The sequence below is a fragment of the Lynx rufus genome, unplaced genomic scaffold (genome assembly GCF_022079265.1).
Source record: "Lynx rufus isolate CCGP_SWC_20201006 ecotype Redwood Valley unplaced genomic scaffold, mLynRuf1.p SCAF_12, whole genome shotgun sequence".
Lineage (NCBI taxonomy): Eukaryota > Metazoa > Chordata > Mammalia > Carnivora > Felidae > Lynx > Lynx rufus.
In genome coordinates this window covers 44049997-44072627 of record NW_025814826.1, presented here as the reverse complement: position 1 = coordinate 44072627, position 22631 = coordinate 44049997, and positions in this window count along the sequence as shown.

Below are 22631 nucleotides of genomic sequence, written 5' to 3'. Positions count from 1 at the left end.
TGGGTGATATTTCTCACTCTGGTTTGTGGATAAGGAAATATTTGAATAAGAGAAGAAAGTCACACTAAGCCCCACTCACCTATCTTTGTCACTTTTAAATTATCCTGTTGCTCTATTTTTTGACTATGTCAGTTATAAAAGCTAGTCCAAGAAAATGAATGTAGACAACGAAAAATAGAGAATGGCATATTGACAGCTATTTTTCTGTTTATATAAATGGCACTTAGATTCCCAGTATATCTTTGTAATTCCCACTTGTCTGACTCAATATCGGGAAGGCCAGTGTGTGAATGAATAAGAGCCTGGACAGATATTTAGGAGAAAACCATCACATGGGTAGAGAAAATCTCACACATATCTTGGCTCATCATGAATTTTGCATTAGTGATAATCAGTGCCAAATAAGGAAGGCAAAACAGGAGATATTTGGAGCAATGGGAGACAGGACCTCTTACCTTGGGCATTAGTAACCTCATGGTGTACAATTACAGTGGTCACTAGGGTGCAAAGGACTTCTGCTAGTTGAAGAGCTTTTTGTAGACAAAATATGAAAGCAGTCTAGATCAGAAAAGCAAAACAAGGCAGGTGCTATATCAAAACCTGAAGAGGTGGGTGGGGGGGTGGGTGAAATAGGTGGTGGGGATTAAGGAGTACAATTCTGATGACCACCAGGTGTTGTATGGAAGTGTTGGATCACTATATTATACACCTGAAGCTATTATTACATTGTATGTTAACTAATTGAAATTTAAACAAAAACTTTAAAAAAAAGAAACAAAAGAATGTGTGTTCTATTCATACATGGTATACCGGTGAGTCTCTGGTTCAAGTACATAAGACATTTCTTTTCCTTCTTCTTCTTTTTTTTTTTTTTTTGAGAAGGAGGTGGATGGAATTTCATGAGTTGTAGATGAATATGAGTTGCAAAGATATATAATTTATTGCATAAGTATATATAGTAATGATGAATTGATAGTATAACAGCTATAACCTAATGCTACATAATCAGTTAATAAATACATATTAATTACTTATATGTCACACACATGTAAGTATGTAAGTATTAAAAAATGATTCTTGCCATTCAGATAATTGCAATATGTTTGGAAAAATAATTATAAATGTATCTAATGAATACATTTACATTCAGACAATATACTAGTCTTAAGAAATAATGAACATGCAAAAAAATAACTTTTCTCACAAGAAGAGTACAAAGCAATGAATGGTATATTTTATACACCAAATCATGCCAATGTAGTAGGAGATAATTTTGAAGATAATTTTCATGTAAAAACAAAAAGAAATAAGTTCATCTTGACATCTTGACACTTACCAATTGTACATATTTTGACAAATGACTTATACTCTATGACTCTCATTTATGTGTATAGTAATTTTACACAGGGTTTTGTGGAATTAAATAAAACTGTAAATGTGACAGGAAAAATATTAATTTCCTTTGCTTTGTAGCAAAGTGAATCGTGGTACCTAACAAATGTAGGGAATATCTATATGCACTATTTATCCTCTTTAAGTATACGTGCTTGTGACAACCAAATGAATGATGGTGTGAAATTGATAATTCTTTGGATATATAGTCAGTTTTTTCAGTCATTTATTCAGCAAATATTTACTTTGCACTCCTTAGGCAGTGTGCAATATGCAAGTTAAGAAGTGGTTTTTTTTGTTGTTGTTGGTATGTATGTTTTTATTTAAAAAAAAATGGGTAGGACTCTATTCTCCTGAAGTTTGCAATTTAAGGATAGACATGGACATTATATAAATACAAATATATGTATATATATATATATAGATATAGATATATATCTTTCATTTAACACTCTGGTCATGATTCTGTACCCAACCATAATACAATAATGGGTACCCGACAACTAAAAAAAACTGTTTTTACACATTAGAAAGACACCACAGGACTTTAATCCCTGAGAGAAAGGAAATAAACAAAGTGTGTCTTAATTTTGCCCCAATCTATAGCTTAGAGGCACTGTCAAAAGTATAAAGGAGAAGGATGGGGCGCTTGGGTGGCTCAGTCGGTTGAGCGTCCGACTTCATCTCAGGTCATGATCTCACGGTTCATGAGTTTGAGCCCCGCGTCAGGCTCTGTGCTGACAGCTCAGGGCCTGGAGCCTGCTTCTGATTCTGTCTCCCTCTCTCTCTGCTCCTCCCCTGCTCATGCTCTGTCTCTCTCTCTCAAAAATAAAAATTAAAAAAAAAAAGAGTATAAAGGAGAAGGAAACCAAGCAGAGTCCAGTGTTCTCTCCAAGATGCTTCCTGACATGAGGAGACAGACAAAAGTTCAAGCACTAAGTGTCTGGTCAATATTTTGTTCAATGAATAGTTGAATTAATAAATAACTTTGGATTTTCTGTCTAGGGGAAGAAACAGAAAACTCTGCCATGCTTTTTAAAAGCAGAATCTATAGAGGCACAAACAGGAGATAGAGTTACAAGTGAGAGTTAATAACCTTCAAATTTTTTGCACAGCATATGTTTTGGAGTTGTTTTAATTTTCTAGTTATTTTCCTCTGAAGAAGTTCCAGTTTGTTATATTGCTTTTAAAACTTGGAATTTTAACATAAAATAATGATTTCTCTCTGTTTAATTGGGATATGACATGGTAATTTTTAGCAATATGTTTTTATGATTTTAAAGGTTAAATACTCCTGAATTCAATTGCAGAATCTACCATGAGTCACTTCAAATAGCTCTTCCTCTTAAATGTTTCTAAATTGATATAAATAATATAATGGAATCATAAAAAATAATTTACAAAGGATTATACAATATTAATATTATATAGCTTGATACTAATTCAATTCAACTGACAAATATTTTATAAAAATAAACAGGACAGACTAATTCTTGCCTTCAATGCATGCTAGTAGGGTAACAAGAAATCATAAATGAATAATTAATTGGATAATACCAGATAATTCTCAATAATTTATATTATAAAGAAAAACAAAAGAATATATTATAAAAGAGGAAATAGCTGAAGGCCAATACTTTAAACTTGTTGCATACTCACATAACAATACTACCAGCACCCAAAAAGCTACCCTCTTGTCATGTTTTCAGTAAACAGCAATATAAGAAGTATTTTACCGTTTTTTTAATTTTAAATAAAAAGAATCACATGGAATGTACTTTTGCTTTGATTATTTTTATTCAACTTTTTTTGAGAATTCATTGATATTTTGCATGCAAATATAGATCTTCAATTCTAATTGCTGTATAATATCCCATAGTTTAAATATATCAACAGTTAATTCAATTATAGATGAACAGTTGGGCTTTTTTTGCCTCATCTATAGTAAATAGTATGGCTATGAATATCATGTTTAATGAAATTTGGTGATGGGGCTCAACTTTAAATAAAATCTTTTCTGAGGAGGTGTTATTGCAGTAAGATTTATAATGAGCCTGTTATTGCTGTTGCATAACAAATGATCTCAAAATGTAATAGGTTAAAAAATATTTTTTATGCAAACAAATTTTGTGGAAAATTCAGACATGGCACACTGGGATGATCTGCCCTGTGCTTCACATCTCAGGCCTCAACCTGAAAGGCTCAGAGGTTAGGGATGGCTGGATGTCTGAAAGCTGCAGGGGTTTAAAGATTCACTCACATTTATGATACCTGGTCTGGGAGGACTTGAAGACCACTATTGCTGATTCTTACATAAGAATCATGCTGATTCTCCATGTGTCTTGGCTTCCTCAAAGCAATGCATTATCGCAAAAATTGGACTTATTACCTGAAAGCTCAAGAGCTAAGTATGAGTGCTCCAGCCTAAAAACCCTCAGATGTCCTACAGCAGCACTTCTGGTACACTCTATCGGTCACACAAGTCCCTTGACTCAGGGGGCCAAGGCATTGATCTATCTATAGAAAGAATGCCAAGAAAAAGAGGGTGGGAGGCATATTTTAAAACCTTCTAAAATCAGACATAAGAAACTTATGAATTAATTCAGAGGAAAAAATAACTATAAAATCTCTAAGTGGGAAACAAGTTTTAACTTTTTGAGGAGGGACAAAAGTCAGATTGCCTGAGTATAGTAAGAAATGAGTAGTAGGCAGAGGCCATATATATATATATTTTTTCAGAATATTTTAGTCCATGACAGAGCTCCACGGACTACTTACACAAATACATTTCCTTCAAGAAATCTTTCCTGTCTCCATCATTCGTAGAAGAAATATCTTTTTAAAAATTTTGAAATCTCTGGAAGATGGCAGAACAGCATGGAAGTTTTTTTTTTTTTTTTTTTTTTTTGCATCTTGCATCCATGAAATACAGGCAGATCAATACTAAACCATCCTGCACACCTAGAAAACTGATTTGAGGATTAACAACAATCTTCACAACCTGAACCACAGAACTCAGAAGGTACATGGCATGGAGAGGTGAATTGGGGGAGAGAGAAGCAGCAGAGGGTAGGAAGCTGCTTTTGCTTGTGGAGAGAGGATGGAGATGGGGAGACAGTATGGGAAAGCATGCCCCCGCCACCCCTGAAAGCAGCTGGAGAGAAAGTGGAAAAGTGGAAACAGCCACAGGGACTGAACTAACAATGGAGAAAGGAGAAAGGAGGGGTTTAAATTCCATTAAGACTCTAAAAACGGGGGGAGCACAGAGTCTGAAATTCTGCAGCTCAATACCTGGTGGTGCTCTGGTGGGAAGAGCAAATCCCCAGGAGCACAGTGAGGTCCGTGTGGTCCTCGGGCCACATGGGGAGAGACAGTTCCCCTGCTGGGAGGATTGTGGTAGAGGCTGTGCAGCCACCCCACAAAGGTCCCAGCAGACCCCAGAGAACAGCCACATTCACTGGTGCTGGAACAAGGTTGTTAAGGGTGAAGCCTCGTGCCAGATGTGTGCTGTGATTTTCCATAATTCCTGAAACGCTGCTGCTACACGATTGTGTGAACTTTTTCTGGGGTGGGCTGGCACCCAGCCACAGTCTCTGGGCATCGACAGCAGCACAGTCACACAAACGTTGCTGGGTGTCACCAGCACCCAGACATTGCTCAGTGAGAACCTCCCACAGAAGTTCTGAGCAGGTCAAAGCCACAGTCCCTCAGAAGTGAGGGGTTGGGAAACCAACAGCCACATCAGAGATAAAACTCAGGAGGGAGGGGCCTCCTGGCAAAATGATGGCTTGGTCACAGACAGTGTAAAGGCAGGGAGTGGATGGAAGCTGGAGACGAAGGACAAGTGTGCAATTGCTGATCGGGGAGAACAGAATTCTGATACTAGAGACTGGGTAGCTGGGGGATGCCATTTTCACACCTCCCATTCATGTGCATACACACCTACAAGCACTACAAGAATCCACCCCAGTAAGCTAAGCAGCATTCTCCATCTAGTGGAGAATGGAGCCATTACACTAAGCCTCACCAAACTGGGCCAGCTGGGCCAACACCACAAGTCTCTTTGACTGCTTAGTTTATGGACTATAAAGTGCTTCACAGTTTGACTTCTAGGGGAAAATGATGTAATTTCAATCGTATTTCAGTCTGTTCACTTGTCTATTAAATTTTCTTATTTTTTTCTTTTTCATTTCTTTTATTTTTCTTGAATATCGAAAGAGGAAAAAATTTATTTTTATTTTCAATTTCTATAAAAAATATTTTTCTTTTACTTTTTTCTAGTATATTTTTTACTTTTGTAAATTTTTCAAATTCTACTTTGTGTCCATCATTTCATTTTATTCTATTTCATTGTGTTCATTTTTCATATTTTCAAACATTTTCCTTTTTTTTCTCCCCCCCCCCCCTTTTCTCTAATCTATCAAGCTCCTGTCAACAACCAGACCAAAGCAAATCTAGGATCTAGCATCATTTATTTGACTTGTGTGTGTTTGTGTGTTGCTTTTAAAGTTTCAATTTTAATTTTTTTTACCTTATTTATTCCTTTTCTTCCTGACAAAATTAAGGAATTCACCACAAAAGAAAGACCAGGAAGAAACGATAGTCAGGGACCTAATCAACACAGATACAAGCAAGATGTCTGAACCAGAATTTAGAATCACGACAAGAATACTGGCCAGGGTTGAAAAGAAGGAAAAGCTAGTCAGTATGAAATAGAAAATGTTGTAACTGAGCTGCAATCTTAAAAGAATGCCACGGCGGCAGGGATGGATGAGGCAGAGCAGTAAATCAGCAATATAGAGGACAAATTTATGGAGAATAATGGACAGGAAAAAAAAAGGAGACTAAGGCAAAAGAGTGTGGTTTAAGAATTAGAGAAATCAGGGGCGCCTGGGTGGCGCAGTCGGTTAAGCGTCCGACTTCAGCCAGGTCACGATCTCGCGGTGCGTGAGTTCGAGCCCCGTGTCAGGCTCTGGGCTGACGGCTCAGAGCCTGGAGCCTGTTTCCCATTCTGTGTCTCCCTCTCTCTCTGCCCCTCCCCCGTTCATGCTCTGTCTCTCTCTGTCCCAAAAATAAATAAACGTTGAAAAAAAAAATTAAAAAAAAAAAAAAAAAGAATTAGAGAAATCAGTGACTCATTAAAAAGGAACAACATCAGAATCATAGGGGTCCCAGAAGATGAAGAAAGAGAAAAAGCGGTAGAAAGGTTACATGAGCAAATCATAGCAGAAAACTTTCCTAACGTGGGGAAAGACACAGGCATCAAAATCCAGGAAGCACAGAGGACTCCCAGTAGATTCAATAAAAATCAACAATCAACATGGCATATAATAGTCAAATTCACAAAATACTTAGGCAAGGAGAGAATCATGAAAGCAGCAAGGGAAAAAAGTCCTTAACCTACAAGGGAAGACAGATCAGGTTTCCAACAGACCTATCCACAGAAACTTGGCAGGCCAGAAAGGATGGCAAGATATGTTCAATGTGCTGAATCAGAAAAACATGCGGCCAAGAATTGTTTCTCCAGCAAGCCTGTCATTCAAAATAGGAGAGATTAAAAGTTTCCCAACAAACATATTTAAAGGAGTTCATGACCCCTAAACCAGCCCTGTGAGAAATTTTAAGGGGGGACTCTGAGGGGAGAAAAGACTAAAAGCAACAAAGACTAGAAAGGACAAGAGAACACCCCTAGAAACTCTAACTCTACAAGAAACATAATGGCAATAAATTCATATCTTTCAGTACTCACTATAAACATCAATGGACTAAATGCTCCAATAAAAAGATATAGGGTAACAGAATGAATAAGAAACCCAGATCCATCTGTATGCTGTTCACAAGAGACCCACTTTAGATCTAAAGACACCTTCAGACTGAAAGTAAGAGGATGGAGAACCATCTATCATACTAATGGTAGACCAAAGAAAGCTGGAGTAGCCATACTTATATCAGACAATCTAGACTTTAAAATAAGACTGTAACAAGAGATGAAGAAGGGCATTATATCATAATTAAGGGGTCTATCCACGAAGAAGACCTAACAATTGTAAACATTTATGCTCCATATGTGATAGCACCCAAATATATACATCAAAAAATCACAAACATAAAGAAACTCATTGATAATAATACCATAATAGTAGGGGACTTCAACACCCCACATACAACAATGGACAGATCATCTAAACAGAAAATCAACAAGGAAGCAACGCTTTCAATGACATTGGACCAGATAGACTTAACAGATATATTCAGAATATTTCATCCTACAGCATTGGAATATACATTCTTCTCCAGTGTGCATGGAACGTTCTCCATAATAGATCATATACTGGGACACAAATCAGCCCTCAACAAGTACAAAACGATTGAGATCATATGCGCATATTTTCAGACCACAATGCTATGAAACTCAAAATCAACCACAAGAAAAAATTTGTAAAGACTTGGAGACTAAAGATCATCCTACTAAAGAATGAATGGACTATCCACGAAGTTAAAGAGGAAATTAAAAAGTACATGAAAGCCAACAAAAATGATAACACCACAGCCCAAAACCTCTGGGACGCAGTAAAGGTGGTCATAAGAGGGAAGTATATAGCAATCCAGGTCTTCCTAAAGAAGGAAGAAAGGTCTTAGATACATAAACCTAACCTTACATCTTAAAGAATGGGGAAAAGAACAACAAATAAAATCCAAAACCAGCAGAAGACAGGAAATAATAAAGATTAGAGCAGAAACCAATGCTATGGAAACCAAAAAATGGTAGAACAGATCAATGAAACCAGAAGCTGGCTCTTTGAAAGAATTAACAGACTTGATAAACCATTAGCCAGTTTGATCAAAAAGAAAAAGGAAAGGGCCCAAATAAATAAAATCAAGAAAGAAAGAGGAGAGATCACAACCAACACAGCAGAAACAAAAATAATAATTAGAAAATATTATGAGCAATTACATACCAATAAAATTGGTATAGAAATAAATAGAAAGAAATAGAAACAGAAAGAAATAGAAAATTTGAATAGACCCATACCCAGTAAAGAAATTGAAATTCGTAATCAAAATTCTCCCAACAAACAAGAGTCCAGGGCCAGATGGCTTTCCAGGGAAATTCTACCAAACACTTAAGGTAAAGTTAACACCTCTTCTCTTGAAGCTGTTCCAAAAAATAGAAATGGAAGGAAAACTTCCAAACTCTTTCTATGAAGCCTGCATTACCTTGATTCCAAAACAAAGACCCCACTAAAAAGGAGAACCATAGACCAATTTCCCTGATGAACATGGATGCAAAAATCTTCAACAAGATATTAGCCAACCATGTCCAACAATACATTAAAAAAATTATTCACCAGGACCAAGTGGGATTTATACCTGGGATGCAGGGCTTGTTCAATATCTGCAAAACAATCAATGTGATTCATCACATCAATAAAAGAAAGGACAATAACCACATGATCCTCTTGACAGATTCAGAGAAAGCATTTGACAAAATACAGCATCCTTTCTTGATAAAAACCCTCAAGAAAGTAGGGATAGAAAGATCACACCTCGAGATTATAAAGGCATATATGAAAGACCCAACACTAATATCATCCCCAATGGGGAAAAACTGAGATATTTCCCGCTGAGGTCAAGAATAAGACAGGGATGTCCACTCTCACCACTGTTATTCAACATAGTATTGGAAGTCTTAGCCTTTGCAATCAGACAACACAAAGAAATAAAAGGCATCCAAATCGACCAGGAAGAGGTCAAACTTTCACTCTTCGTAGACGACATGATACTCTATACAAAAAACCCAAAAGATTCCACCAAAAAACTGCTTGAACTGATCCATGAATTTGGCAAAGTTGCAGGATATAAAAGCAATGCACAGAAATCAGTTGCATTCCTATACACCAGCAATGAAGCAACAGAAAGAGAAATCAAGGAATCAATCCCATTTACAACTGCACCAAAAACCATAAAATACCTAGGAATAAACCTAACCAAAGAGGTGAAAAGTCTATACACTGAAAACTATAGAAAGCGTATGAAAGAAATTGAAGAAGGCACCAAAAAAATGGAAAAAGTTTCCATGCTCCTGGATAGGAAGAACAAATATTGCTTAAATGTCAATACTACCCAAAGAAATCTACATATTCAATGCAATCCCTATCAAAATAACGCCAACATTCTTCACAGAGCTAGAAAAAACAATCCTAAAATTTGTATGGAACCACAAAAGACCCCAAATAGCCAAAGCCATCTTGAAAAAGAAAACCAAAGCAGGTGGCATCACAATCTCAGACTTCAAAGCTGTATTACAAAGCTAAAACCATCAAGACGGTATGGTACTGGCACAAAAACAGCCACTGAGATCAGTGGAACAGAATAGAAAACCCAGAAATGGACCCACAAACACATGGCCAACTAATCTTTGACAGAGCAGGAAAGAATATCCAATGGAATAAAGACAGTCTCCTCAGCAAGTGGTGTTGGGAACACTGGATAGCGACATGCAGAAGAATGAACCTGGACCACTTACTTACACCATACACAAAAATAAACTCAAAATGGATGAAAGACCTAAATGTAAGTCAGGAAGCCATCAAATCCTCAAGGAGAAAGCAGGCAAAAGCCTCTTTGACCTTGGATGCAGCATATCTCCAGAGGCATGTCTCCAGAGGCAAGGGAAACTTGTCTCCAGAGGCAAGGGAACACGTCTCCAGAGGCAAGGGAAACAAAAGCAAAACGTCTCCAGACGTCTCCAGAGGCAAGGGAAAAGTCTCAACACGTCTCCAGAGGCAAGGGAAACAAAAGCAAAAATGAACTATTCGGACCTCATCAAAATAAAAAGCTTCTGCATAGTGAAGGACACAATCAGCAAAACTAAAAGGCAACCGACAGAATGGGAGATATTTGCAAACGACATATCAGATAAAGAGTTAGTATCCAAAATCTATAAAGAACTTATCAAACTCAACACCCAAAATACAAATAATCCAGTGAAGAAATGGACAAAAGGGATGAATAGACAATTCTCCAAAGAAGACATCCAGATGGCCAACTGACACATGAAAAAATGCTCAACATCACTCATCATCAGGGAAATACAAATCAAAACCACATGAGATACCACCTTACACCTGTCAGAATGGCTAACATTAACAACTCAGGCAACAACAGATATTGGCGAGGATGCGGAAAAAGAGGATCTCTTTTGCACTGCTGGTGGGAATGCAAACTGGTGCAGCCACTGTGGAAAACAGTATGGAGGTTACTCAAAAAATTAAAAATAGAACTACCCTATGACCCAACAATCCCACTACTAGATAACTATAAGGGATACAGGTACGCTGTTTCGAAGGGACACATGCACCCCAATGTGTATAGCAGCACTAGCAACAATAGCCAAAGTATGGAAAGAGCCCAAATGTCCATCGATGGATGAATGGATAAAGAAGAGGTGGTATATATATATAATGGAATATTACTCGGCAATCAAATAGAATGAAATCTTGCCATTTGCAACTACTTGGATGGAACTAGAGGGTATTAAGCTAAGCAAAATTAGTCAGAGAAAAACAAATATCATATGACTTCACTCATATGAGGACTTAAAGATACAAAACCGGTGAACATAAGGGAAGGGAAACAAAAATAATATAAAAACAGGGAGGGGGACAAACATAAGAGACTCTTAAATATCGAGAACAAACAGAGGGTTACTGCAGGGGTTTGGGGAGGGGGGATGGGCTAAATGGGTAGGGGCATTAAGGAATCTACTCCTGAAATCATTGTTACACTCTATTCTAACTAACTTGGATATAAATTAAAAAAAATAAATTAGGGGCGCCAGGGCGGCGCAGTCGGTTAAGCGTCCGACTTCAGCCAGGTCACGATCTCGCGGTCCGTGAGTTCGAGCCCCGCGTCGGGCTCTGGGCTGATGGCTCGGAGCCTGGAGCCTGTTTCCGATTCTGTGTCTCCCTCTCTCTCTGCCCCTCCCCCGTTCATGCTCTGTCTCTCTCTGTCCCAAAAATAAATAAAAACGTTGAAAAAAAAAATTAAAAAAAAAATAAATAAATTAAAACAAAAGAATATTTTAGGCCGTTATGTAGGCCATAAAACTTTTAGATACTATTTTAAGTTCCAGCTATTGGAAAACATATAAGGTAGAGGCATTGTCTTATTTACATTTTAACAATATAATCTCTTTTTGGCAGACATAGAAATAATCATTTGTAGGGAGGCAAGAGACTAAAAAGCTTTTTAAAGAATACAAGTACAGGGGGATATTGGCTAGATAGTGGCAGTAAACATGGAAATTTGGAAAGTGGATAGATGAATTTAATCATTTTTTGGCTAACTCTTGCTCATTCAATATTCAATTCTGGATCATCATTTTCCTTGAAATTTACTCTAATCTTTCTCTACCAACCCACCTCAACCCAGGATAACTTAAGAATTCCTCTGCTGGCTTAGGAATTCGTACATAAGTCTGTAATTTATTTACAATGTTATTTTAAAATTATCTATGTGTGTATATACACAATAAATCTTATGGTCACGAAGAGTAGGAATTTGGTCCTACCTAAATTTGTATCCCTAGGGTCAAGAAAAATTTAGTAACTGAAAAAAGGCTATATGCTTTTAAAATGCTTAAATAGTTTACTTAATAATAGCTGCAATTTATATTTTAATGTATAATTAATATATATCACAAATGAACCCTTTACATATATAAAGGACTTCGACTCAGGTCATGATCTCATGGCTCGTGAATTCGAGCCCCGTGTTGGGCTCTGTGCTGACACCTTAGAGCCTGGAGCCTGCTTTGGATTCTGTGTCTCCCTCTCTCTGCTCCTCCCCCATCTGTGCTCTGTGTCTCTCAAAAATAAATGTCAAAAAAAATAAAAAAAAAATCAAGTAATCAGGAGACATTTCTTTATGTAATTCTTAATTATTTCTAAAATTATTGCCAATAATCAATGCCAATCAGAAACAATTATTTTACAATGTTACTTTGGAACATTGATATTGTGCTGTTTTCAAGAGATGAAATTCCATCTTCTGTATCATGGTGTATTTATTATTACTTGAAATTTAGCCATGAAAAAATGACTGAAGTCAGATAAAATGGCATTTATTTTATAATAGCATGGTTTAGGCCAGTGAACATATGCAATAAATTGGTAACTCTGAAAATAAATTTAACACTAATCGAAAGAAAAGACAACTATGAAGTGTACTATTTTTGTGGTATAAAACAACTAAGTCTTCAGTCAAAAATGAGATTCAATACCTTCTTTCAGTCTATTTAGTCCTAGTCTGCCTTGAGGCAAAATAATGGATCAAAGGAACTCTCAAAGTCATCCCAAGTCTATAATCTACCAGAAAATAGTGCAAAAGTTTCCTAAGGCACTACTACAAGCATAAAAATACCAAGTTAAAAACACACAAATAAAATGTTGAATTGAGAGAATGTAAAAAACAGGTGAATATTTTGGTGAGAAGCCACTTTAAAAAATTATTCATTTACTTCTGTATTTTTTCATAGACTTGTTGAACATTTCTATGTGCTATATCCTGGGCCATAAAAATGAATAAGACCTAGATACTTCTAGTTAAACCCATGTGCTATACATAGAACAAATGAAAATATATGTCTGCAGTTCTTTTATATTTCTCCTATCCATTATTTAGGAATTTAATCTCACTCAACTTCTGCACACAAATCTAGGACCCATGCTAACATTAGATAGGGGAGATTCACTTTTGAGCCACAAAACAAGACAAGCTTGCATTTGATCACACTGTTTTTCTTCTACCCAAGAGTCTATACTCTTGACCTTGTTCTAGAATACCTGATTCTAGATCGTTATCACCATGTCTGACACTCTGCTACCCATTGTTATATCACTACTTCTAAGTCATCTTTGTGTGAATATACATACTTGATGCACATTCATGAACTTGGCCCTACATTAGACCTGTTGGGTTTTCATGAATAGTTTTCCTATATCTCTAGATTTCCTTATGCCTCAATTCTGACTATATCTATTTCCTATGGTAATACTTATGAAATGTACAGTAAGTGTTTGAAATCTGTTCAATCACCACAGATAGAATTCTTCCAAGGGCTTTTGCATCAACAACAAATTTAACAATGAAACAGAAACAAAACAAAACAAAACAAAAAATCCTATAGAGATTTAAAGCAATGTAGGAGAATATTCTAGATCACAGTCTAGCTCTTGATAGTACAGATGGTGAAATAAATAACCATCTCCAATATGCTAATTATTCCTATTTAAGGGCTTGTCCCATGCAGTACTGAGAACATATTTATATATTATTTGTAATTTGCTTATGATAACAACCATTTATTCATTACATTGCTCAAATGGATCAGATACTCCCTGAGATTATGATGGGAAGGGCATGAAGATTAAGAAGGCATGAAAGCTGCTCCTCAGGGTCATTTGAGAGATTAGAGGCATAAACAAATAAGCAAATAAATATACAAATTGATGTAGATAATACTCAAGATCTATGCAAATATATTTGAAATCATAGAAGAAATTTTTAAAGGAGACTGGAGTTGCATTGTACCAGTGACAATTGAGCTGAAGGCTAATACACTGGGTGGATAGAAAGATAAAAGGCATCCCAGGAACATTAATCAGAAAGTTCAAAAGCATAAATACATGAACAATCATGAAAGGGTTATATTTTAGAACTGTTAGAGATGTGAGAGGTTTATAGAGAAAATAGGGATTGAACATAAAACTCTAGAGAACACTAATTTAGGGCTTAGGAAGAGAAGAGAAAAGAAAAGCATTTTGAGAATAGGAGGTGAGATAGAGGAGAGTGATATAGACATGCAAAGAAAAAATAAGGATATATATATATTTTTTGGGAGAACAGCTATTTAACATTTTTTTCACTTCTTTCTCTGGGAAGAGAAGGAAAAACCAGTAGTCCAGAAGACAAGCCAGACTAATTGCAGTCAGATATTTATCAAAAGAGCCCTCTCGCTTGACCACTGAGGCATTGGATCCTGTCTGTGCCTCTGGTACTCTACAGAGCATTGCCCGTTTCCTTTGTGCAAATGGATGTTAACTAACAGACTCCACACTTTGAACGCTTATACTCATGCTGTTTCTGCCACCTTTTCTACACTTATTTACTTTGTAGGTACCTTGAAGACTTCATCTTTCATGTAAAGCATTTAGCTGAATACCTGTTACCTAGTAAGTGCTCAATTGTAATTAGTCCTTGTCTGTGTATTACAATAAAGGAATAATGATTCCCTTGCTATTTATTATTATTGTTGTTTTTATTGATTTGAACTTTCTATTTCCATAAGAGATTATCAGTTCTTTAAGCATTCAAAATTCCTTCTCGGAACCATCTTCTATACATCGAAGTACATTAATATAAACTAGCTGCCCTGAAAGAACAGTCACCATAACTGCAGCAGCCCCAATACCTAGTAACTTGTTAAAAACGGAAATTCAGAAGCCCCACCACACACTTGCTGAATAAGAACCTTTGGCAGTAAAGTCTAGCAATCTGAGTCTCGACAAGCCCTGATGGAGTCAAAAATTTAATATCCACAGAATAAAGTTATCCATCCCTCCTGGCACACTAAGTACAATCATTAACCAATCAGGGTATCAGAAGGAGAACATTGACTTATACCAGAGCAATGGGTGTACTTTGATTGGGTGGAAATAGTATAGACTTTGGAGTCATAATTCAAGTCCCAAATTGGCCAATGTTAGATCTATTGCCCTTGACATTTACTCCAGTTCTCTCTTGGGATGTCCTATCCATCTCTCAGTGATATTGAAATAATTGGGACAATAAAATGTAGAATTTCTGACACATAATGGCCATTTGATAAATACTATTTTACTCCATATCAGAATCATCTTTATTGAGTTGTAATGTTATATATTCTGCTTTTATTAAGGGTTGTACAAAGAACAGCCCTATGGGAACCATTTCAGTATCTATTTCACAACTGTTGTTGAGGATGCTGTTCATTATGTCATTCAAGGTCCCCAATATAAAATTTTATATGAATAATATTTTTAAACATTTGGATATGTAAAAAGATAGAAAGCTAACAATAAACCTTTGTTTAGAATATGTGCTAGAGTTTCTTCAAAATAGAATTTATAAGTATATAAAATATTATGGATGACATAAACAAATTAGAACAGATTCAATAGAAAAATAAAATTAAAACATGATGCAACTATAGGTAAAATTACAAATTTAAAACAACTTTTACATAAAGATAATCCTATCTATATAAGCACTAACAATTTAATAATTAAATTTTATTTTTTATTATTAATTCTACAAAATTTCATTACCCAGGCAAATAAGTACCAAATATCATTTTTCAAAGTTTTAATAAAGGAGAGCATAACAGAGAAAGATGCATATACATACTAAGCACAATTTCCTAAGCATTATGAGAGAGCTAAAAAGCACATTAAAATAATAGATTTGACATTTCATTTTAAGATGAAGGGACTTAGGCTCAAAAGGCTTAATCTCTTGATTGATGTCAATTATTTAGTGTCAGAACATAGCCTGGAAATGAAACTTCCGGTTTTGCTCAAGCAAACTGAAGTTTTCTTTGTTAGTTAGAATGAAACCTAAAATAGAAATCCCCAAAGCTATATCTGTTGTTTTATGATAAATGAAAATTTCAAAAAGGCAATTCATCAATTTTATAAATTCTCTGCTTGAAAAATAAATCGTAAGAGTGATTTACAGGATGGGGCACCTAGGTGGCTCACTCAGTTAAGCATCTGACCTTTGATTTCAGCTCAGGTCATGATCTCACAGTTGGTGGGATTCAGCCCACATGGGACTCTGTGCTGACAGCTTGGAGCCTGCTTGGGATTCTCTCCTTCACCTTCTCTCTCTGCCCCTCCCCTGCTCGTGCACACACACACGCATACTCTCTCTCTCTCTCTCCCTCAAAATAAATAAATAATTAAAAAATATTTTTTTAAGAAACAGTGAGATACAGCAAGTTGAAATTCCACAACTATGAACTCATCTTCCATGGCACTTGAATGTTAATTTGGGGAATAAGCCTTCTTTTACTTTTTTCTTTTCCTTTTCCTTTTCCTTCCTTCCTTCCTTCCTTCCTTCCTTCCTTCCTTCCTTCCCTTCATTTCTTTTCTTTGATTCTTGTCCCTCCAACTTTGTTGAGGTATCATTCACAAATTAAAAAAAAAATATATATATATATATATTTATGCCATACATGAGTTTTAAGGTGTACAAAATTATGATTTAATATACATGTATTGTAAAATGACTATCATAATCAACTTAATCAATGCATCTATCACCTCATGTAGTTACAATGTGTGTGTGTGTGTGTGCACGATAAGAACATTTTTGATCAATTCTTAGCAAATTTCATGTATGCAATATAGTATACAATATAGTATTATAATCACCATGCTATATGTTAGGTCTCTCAAACATATTCATTTTGTAACTGAAACTGTGCTCCCTTTCAGCCACCATCTCTTCATTTACACCACCCACTAACCACCTGAGCAAAACCACTCTACTCTCTGGTTCTATGAGTTTGGCTGTTTTAGATTCCACAAAGAACTATGATCGTACAGGATTTGTCTTTTACATAATGGAATATATCCAGACATAAAAAGAAGGAAATCTTGCCATTGGCTACAACATGGATGACACTGGGAGACATTGTTCTGAATGAAAATGAACTTCTTTCTCCCGCTGGCCAGGATTTGTGGATTACTCTTCTGGTACAATGTCATTTCTGCTTCCCTCACCTCCTTTGTCCCTACTTATAATTCTTAAAATGTCTCTTTCTTTAAACCTGTAGTTTTTCAGGCAATGGTTTTATATAAACTGTTTCTCCTTTAATCCTTATCATAAGTGTATCTCCTCAGAAGAAATAAAAGCTCTCTGTTATACATTAGTAACATCACACACACACACACACACACACACACACACACACACACACACATGCACTCTATGACATTTCCTTGAACCACAGTTTCTGCTTCAATCTGTTCATGATCCTAATTCTCTGCTCTTGTTATAGAATTTTAGGCCAAAATAGGAAGTTCTGACCTATACTAATTTATATCATTCAATCAGACATAAAATCCAGGTTTTCTCATTTGTAGGCTAATATCTTTTCCCCCTGTGACACCCTAAATCTCAGTAAAAATGGGCTTGAGATTCAAAATTTAGGTAGTTTTCCAGTTGAATTTAGCATGTATATATGTCATTGATACCACACTTACTATTTATTATTTATGAGATCACATTTCTCTAAACAGAGAAGTGAATCATTACACAATGCCATCGATCAGAAGATGGCAGTTTTATTTGAAACTTGCTTCTCTATGAATTCTCCACAGCATTTCCTATGTCATGCATTTTTAATCATTACATGTTTATATTAATATCTTTTATACAGCAAAAAGCACATGACATCAGCCTGGAGATCAGTAAAAATTGATATTAATAAAATGAAAATAAAAATGGAAAAAATCACCCCAAATATTGTTCATTTATTCATCATTTATGAATATTTATTGAACACCAAAAATATGTATTGAATACCTATAAAAAGCATTTTTCAAGATGTCATGAGTATAAAAGAGTAGTGTCATCTGACTTTACCGAATTCATAATAAATAAGAAAACTGACAGGTAAACACATATGTATAACAGAGAGAGTAAAAATGTTTAAAAAATCTAGAAAAAATACAATTTAAGTGCTCACTGGTAGACAGAATATTTGATTACCAAACCATCATATGTACATAATGGACTATTCTACACCCATGAAAATCAGAGATATTAAACTACACACAATAGCACTTATAAAACTTTGTAGCATAATACACAGAAGTAAGAACATGATGAGGCAAAATTAGAATAATGTTTACTAAGAGAGAAATGCAAGGAGATGGTGAAAGTGAGCACACAGGCATATACAAATTATTGGTATATTCTGCTTTGGGGTGCATAGCTATTGTAAAATAAAATACGATAAAAATAAATAAATAAAATGAAATAAAATAAAATAAGATGAAGTAAATCCTTCACGGAAAATGAGGACATATTTCAGGAAGAAAGGATTAAAAAAAATTTTTAATGTTTATTTTTGAGAGAGAGTCAGAGTGTGAGCGGGGGAGAGGCAGAGAGGGAGGGGAGACAATCCAAAGCTCCAGGCTCTGAGCTGTCATAACAGTGCCTGATGTGGGACTCGAACTGAGCTGTGAGATCATTGCCTGAGCCAAAATGGGACGCTTAGCTGACTGAGCCACCCAGGCACCCCTGAAAGAAAGGATTTTAATTAAGTCAATTCTATGCCCCAGTAGGCCTTAAAATGCAATTTTAAAAACTATCATGCAGGTTTTGTAAGTTAGATGTGGGGCGATGTTTTTAGTGATTTATGTTGTACCAATATGTCTTGATTGCACAATATTCTGATGGATACCTGCTATAATAATTAGGGAAAGACTGATTATTTCAATTAAAATATTCCCTTTAATATTGACATGGAAACTTAATTCCATCTGAAGTCAACTTTTGCCAAAGTGCTTTAGAAAGATAAAATACTCACTATACCATATTAATTTTATATCAGTGTTGGGAATTACCAACCTTAAAAGAGTAAACTGAACAAAGTGCTTCAAAATCTAATTATCATTTATTAAGTTTCAATGATAAAGTCTGAGATTTTATTTAGAGCCATATTGGATCAAGTGGAAACATAGACTCTAACAAAATTTTCCAAACTTGCCACATAGGTTAATTTTTTTACTAAACCTTGATTCATTAACATAAATATTTACACAGTTGTCCTCTTGGCTCAGCTTTTAAAACAAGTTAGTAGAAATTTTTATGTTGATATGGAGGTGCTCAGCTGACATTTATCAACTCCCATCCTGTATCTCTTCCATATAATGAGCTTGTAAAACAGCTCTAGGGAAAATCATGCATAAAAGTGATGCCAGGAAGATATTGCCCCTTTTTTAATTTTACCCTGGAGTCAGGTCAGAAGAGTATAAATTATTCTGGTTGTAAAGTTTGGCTGAATATATTTGGAGAGAGTATATTAAAGAAGACTCAGAAATGGTCTAATAGAGCATAGTCAATACTTTGGAGTCAGATGGACCTTGCTTAAAATGCAGGCATTACCTATTATTGGCTATATGCCTTTAGAAGTATTACTTAATCACTTTAAGTCTGTCTGTGCTTCTGTCAAATGGAATATTAATCATATCCACCATTTAAGATTTTTGAAAGATCAGTATATGTACCATAAAGCATTTATATGAATAGGCAAGAGAAAACAATAAATTTTTTTTTAATTTTTTTAATGTTTATTTTTGAGACAGAGAGAGACAGAGCATGAGTGGGGGAGGGTCAGAGAGAGAGGGAGACACAGAATCTGAAACAAGCTCCAGGCTCTGAGCTGTCAGCACAGAGCCTGACGCGGGGCTCGAACCCACGAACTGTGAGATCATGACCTGAGCCGAAGTCAGAAGCTCAACCGACTGAGCCACCCAGGCGCCCCAATAAATATTTTTTTTAATCAAAACCAACTGACTATATCTCTCACTGAGTGTGTGGGGAAGAAACATTGTACTATTTATTATGCATACCATAGGAGACAATAGTAGTCTTTTTTGTTACTGCTGATAATTAAATCTAAGCAAGATTTTCCAATAACTTCAAGATATTAACTTCTTTTCAGTTTCTAAAAGTCTAGTAAAATCTGATATCTATCCTGTACCTGTTTTAAATCCTTTCTCCCTTCAAGTTCAGGCTAGCTCAGGCTCCAAAGGCTGCAAGGGATAGATATAAAATGGGTGTGTTTTTTCATTATATTTTTGGGGGTTTGTCATTTACCCTCATTCCCTGAGCTGTCAAAGAATGGACGGATTTGCAAGAGGGGAAAAGAAAAAAAAATCTTCATCTTGCAACATATCAGTAGTTCTTTCTTGGCAGTCACCCTCAACTATGGTAGCTCTCTAAATGCAGCCTTTTTCCTTGCCCCCAAAAAACTTTTGTGGGTTATTATGCAACCCATTCTCTTTCTTCGTCATGCAATTGGTTATTTTTACTGCTGACTACTTACTCCTTCCTTCTACCCTGTAGGTATCTCACCAACCACTCTACATGAACTTTCATTTTACTGTCACTTCTGCCTCCTTTATACCCTTAGATGAAAGCCTTTTTTCAAAATAACTTGATTGAACATTCAATCTTGGTATTCATCTGCTACCAACAGGAGTGAAATCTTTGTCATGCCATTTGTGGTGGTGCACTTCCATTCTTGCCTTTTACCTTCTTACTGAAATCAGGGATAGGTCTAGACAGCCCTTGGTCTTTAGACTTTTTAAAAGAGGAGTAAGAACCAGTTCACATACACAGCCAAATCCAAGGAAACCAATGTCAAACTGGTTCAAATTTCTCTGAAGCCCACCTTAGTTATTTAGGAGCATGGATGAAGATGTTTTCTTTCCCCTCACAACTATGCATTGATGTGGACTGTATACTGTTGATTCTATGAAATCCCCACTATTGTCATCTCCTGATCAGTCTCCTTGACTTTTCTTATAAACTCTAAGAGGGGGATGAGCTAAGAATCACACAATAAGTTTCATAATTTCTTAGGTTGTCTTTTGCAAATGATCTTGAACCTATTATTTATGGTCAAAAGTCCAGAAAATTAAAAGTCATATTTAATATCCCATTGGATTCTTGTTCAGGGGAAATTAAATGACTTAATAAAATCATACTACCAATAAGTAGCCGAAACACAACCTGACTACAGATCTTTCAATAGAATGAATCCTTAAATGCAAAAGATATATAGATTGATCTATCTATCATCTCTATCTCTATCTATATATCAATATATCTATATCTCTATTCACATGAAAGCTTAACTATATAATAATGCCTCATGCAGAATGTGTAATGGCAAGTATTCATGAAATTCCTCTGTGCTTCTCTTAGCTGTAAGATTTTTTAATAATTGGATTTATAATTTTGTGTTATAAAAATCAGATTTCCACTGACATATTCATTTTGGCTCACTTTCCAAATATATTAAGTCATATATATAAAATCTTTTCTCTCCTGTATTTGCAATAAAAAATAATAAAAGAAGAAGCACTTTAATGAATTTGCTCTCTATTCAGTAAAAAGAAACACAAATAAAAGCAAGATTGGGTTGGCTTTTCTTCAGGTCACTGCTGTATAACGTATGGGTACTCTAGAAGAAATAAAATCACAGTAAATCCTACTATAGATAATACTGATTTATTTTTAGATGATACATTTTTTTCCCTAAGGGAATGATCTCATATGCTCTACTTACAGTTTCCTACCTCCTAAGGAAGTTTGAACACTAGCATTGTTGTCACAAGTTGCTAGTTATTACCGATCTATTTCATATGATTTAGTTAGAAAACATATGTAATGAAACAACAATGATGATTGGAAAATAAAGCACACCGTTATGTCCTACACTATCTAGTATGATATCAGCATCAGTTGTACACATACTAACATACAACAGAAGTAAAGGTTTTAGTAAACATGTACTCTAATTGTTGATTTCGTTGACTTATTGAAAAAGTCCTGGTTGTTTACCTGAGTTTCCCAGATTAATTGAAAATAGAACAACCAATTCAAAGCAGACTAGATTTATTTAGTAACTTCCTATGCATGTAATCTTACTTTATCTGTGTGTGTCCCATGATGTATGTATCACTTAATCATTATTCTATGACAACAGAAGAAACTCATTTATTTTATTCTTTTATTTGATTCTATTCTTATATTCCATATTAGTATTGCTAATTGAGTAAGTTCAATTTATCTCTTTAGATATGGAGTCCCTAACATTATCATCATATATTTATTCTTGCATTAGCCAACTGATGGATAAAATTAGGCTATACAGATAGGCTGTCTTCACTGTCAGAGAACTAATAACTATCCTGGGGAAACTTGTGACTTCTGTTTCTTGATCATGCAATTGATGATTCTCACAATGCACTCCTATCTCTTCATCATTTGTATATTCACAAATTTCAAAGTTTCAATAATACAATATTGGAAAGAAATGAATCTGATTTTTCCTCAATTTTGATTATTGTCCAAATGGCATTTATATTTAAAAATAAATCCTAAGATGTATGAAA